This window comes from Wyeomyia smithii, chromosome 3 (assembly GCF_029784165.1).
Source record: "Wyeomyia smithii strain HCP4-BCI-WySm-NY-G18 chromosome 3, ASM2978416v1, whole genome shotgun sequence".
Lineage (NCBI taxonomy): Eukaryota > Metazoa > Arthropoda > Insecta > Diptera > Culicidae > Wyeomyia > Wyeomyia smithii.
This window is the reverse complement of record NC_073696.1, coordinates 168,121,544-168,125,273: the sequence shown is the minus strand read 5'-3', so window position 1 is coordinate 168,125,273 and position 3,730 is coordinate 168,121,544.

Genomic DNA, 3,730 nt, shown 5'->3' with positions numbered 1-3,730 from the left:
TAGTAAAGGCGAAAAAACGCGGGTACTGGCGGCGGTTTGTAAACGCGTTGTCGAGGGAAACAGCGATGAGCACTCTTTGGGATACCGCCAGGCGCATGCGGAACCGTAACGTTTCGAATGAGAGTGAGGAGTATTCAGACCGCTGGATATTCGATTTTGCCAAAAAGGTCTGCCCGGATTCTGTACCGGAACAGAAAACCTTTCGCGACGCGTTTCTAGTAACTACGGAAAGCCTTCATTTTCGATGATGGAATTTTCAATGGCTCTCCTCTCGTGCAACAATAAAGCTCCAGGATTGGATAGAATCAAGTTCAACCTGTTGGAGAATCTACCCGATTCTGCAAAAAGACGCGTGTTGAATTTATTCAACAGGTTTCTTGAGCTAAACATTGTTCCGCACGACTGGAGGGAGTTGAAAGTTATTGCTATTAGAAAACCCGGGAAACCTGCCTCAGATCACAATTCTTATAGGCCGATTGCTATGCTCTCTTGCCTCCGGAAATTAATGGAGAAAATGACGGCTAGACAAATGGGTTGAAACAAACAATTTACTGTCAGACACTCAATTTGGCTTTCGCCGGGGCAAAGGAACGAACGATTGCCTAGCGTTGCTTTCTACTGAAATTCAACTCGCCTTTGCTCGGAAAGAACAAATGACCTCTGCATTCTTGGATATTAAGGGGGCTTTTGACTCTGTCTCTGTTGAAGTTTTAACCGAGAAACTTCATTCGCAGGGACTTTCACCAAATTTGAATAATTTTTGGCTCAATTTGTTGTCAGAAAAGCATATGTATTTCTCGCATGGTGATTCGACAACTTCCCGAATTAGTTACATGGGTCTTCCCCAGGGCTCATGTTTAAGCCCTCTCTTATATAATTTTTATGTCAATGACATCGATGAATGTCTTGCAAATTCATGCACGCTACGGCAACTTGCAGACGATAGCGTTGTATCCATTACTGGAAGCGAGGCTAACGATCTGCAAGGACCATTGCAAGATACCTTGGACAATTTGTCTGAATGGGCTCTTAAGCTGGGTATCGAATTCTCCCCGGAGAAAACTGAGTTGGTCGTTTTTTCTAGGAAGCATAACCCAGCTCAGCTGCAGCTCCTACTAACGGGTAAAACGATCTCTCAGGTTTTAGTCGCTGAATATCTCGGGGTCTGGTTCGACTCTAAATGCACCTGGGCTTGTCATATTAGGTATCTGACACGAAAATGCCAACAGAGGATTAATTTTCTTCGTACGATTACCGGAACCTGGTGGGGTGCTCACCCATGAGACCTTCTAAGGTTATACCAAACAACAATACTGTCAGTTCTTGAATACGGTTGTTTCTGCTTTCGCTCCGCTGCGAACACGCATATTTTGAAACTAGAAAGAATACAATATCGTTGTTTGCGTATAGCCTTGGGTTGCATGCAGTCGACCCATACGATGAGTCTTGAAGTGCTAGCGGGTATTCTTCCGTTGAAACATCGTTTTTGGAATCTCTCTTACCGGTTGCTAATTCGATGTACGGTCATGAACACATTAGTAATTGAAAATTTCGAGAGGTTGGTCGACCTTCAATCTCAATCCAGATTTATGACTTTATATTTTGACTACATGGTCTAGATATAAACCCTTCTTCATACGTTCCCTTCAATGTCGCACCTTTAGATACTTCTAATAATGCTTTATTCTTCGACACCACCATGAAACAAGACATTATTGGTATCCCGGATCAATTGCGTCCACAAGAGATCCCCAAGATTTTTTCAAATAAGTTTAAACATGTGAGTTGTGATAAAATGTTTTATACTGACGGATCTAATCTAGATGAGTCCACTGGCTTCGGTGTTTTCCACGAAAATTTTACCGCCTCCTACAAATTCGATGCTCCTGCTTCCGTGTACGTCGCAGAACTTGCTGCTATTCAGTACGCTCTCGGGGTCATCGAAACCCTGCCCATAGACCACTACTTCATCTTCACAGATAGTCTCAGTGGCATTGAGGCTCTGCGATCGAAGAAGTCGGTAAAGCACTCCCCGTATTTCCTGGGGAAAATACGGCGGTTTTTAAGTGCTTTAACAGATAAAAATTATCAGGTTACCTTAGCGTGGGTCCCTTCTCATTGTTCCATTCCGGGCAATGAGAAGGCTGACTCTTTAGCTAAGGTGGGTGCGATTGATGGCGATATTTATGATAGATCAATTACTTACGATGAGTTTTATAGTATTTTGCGTCAGAGAACACTCAACAGTTGGCAATTATCATGGAACTCAGATGAACTGGGACGGTGGCTACATTCCATTTTTCCTAAGGTATCGACGAAAGCGTGGTTCAAGGGGTTGGATGTAGGTCGGGACTTCATTCGCGTGATGTCCAGACTTATGTCCAATCACTACACGTTAAACACGCACCTCTTTCGTATAGGGCTTATAGACAGTAATCACTGCGTTTGTGGCGATGACTACCAAGACATCGAGCATGTTGTTTGGTCGTGTGCCGAATTCTGTGATGTTAGGTCCGAGCTCATTGATTCCCTCCGGGCCCGAGGAAAACAACCGAACGTTCCCGTTAGAGACATTCTGGGAAGCGGTGATCTCCAGTACATGACACAACTGTACTGTTATTTGAAAAATGCTGACATTAAAATTTAGAATTCTTTTGTCTATTTGTTAGAATACCCGTATACGACGCTGGAGACACGAACACGAAGAGCCTACATCTATGTTTGAAAAACAAAAAGAACACCAGTCGAAACACAAATAGATATATCTTAATTATTTTTTTTTGTTCTTCTATAATTTATTTGACACGGCACAAATACAATTTAATGTTCAACGGCGCCAATTATATCTGTTAGCTTACTTTCTAAAGTATCTTAATAACTAAAAGCAAATTTTTTATCCTCGCTGCCGAATACGAGCTGAAACTAAATCTAAATTAAAGCAATAATATTTTGCATTAAAAGCACAGGTTTGCTGTTTGATGGTTTTCATTGCCATAGGTAAGCAGCATGTTAAATTTGTTCCGCTGCTGGGCCAAGATATTACAAACTGGCATATTGGGTTGGTCTCCCTCTGGTCTTGAGAGTATCGTGCGGGTCTGATTGCTGTTTCCGGATCCGGGGGCTTCTTGTCGTCAGGTTGGATGTAGGCGGAAGGGGATAGGACTTAACTGGGGCGTGGATGGATTTCAGGAAAACGTATATCAGGGACATGTAGGATAGGTCACGGCTCGCCAAGACATCACGAACAGGAACAGCCGACTGCCTACCTTCGGCCTGTAGGGAAGCTATTAATTTAGAACTGGTGTCACGGTGTACAGGGCATGACCAAACAACGTGCTCTATGTCGTGATAACCTTCACCACAGGCACAGACACCACTCTCTCCGAGCCCAACACGACGGAGATGCGCGTCAAATCTATAGTGATTGGACATAAGCCGGGACATCACGCAAATGAAATCCCGACCTACATCCAACCCCTTGAACCACGGGTTCGTCGACACCTTTGGGATTATGGAATGTAACCACCTTCGCAGTTCCATTTTGGTCCAAGAAATTTGCCAACTGATGATCGTATTCTGACGTACAAATGCGAAAAATTCATTAAAAGCAATTGGTCTTTTATATATTTCACCGTTTGTTGAGCCCAACTCAGCCAAAGAGTCCGCTTTCTCATTGCCCGGTATCGAGCAGTGAGAAGGGTCCCACGCTAAGGTAATCTGATACGATTTT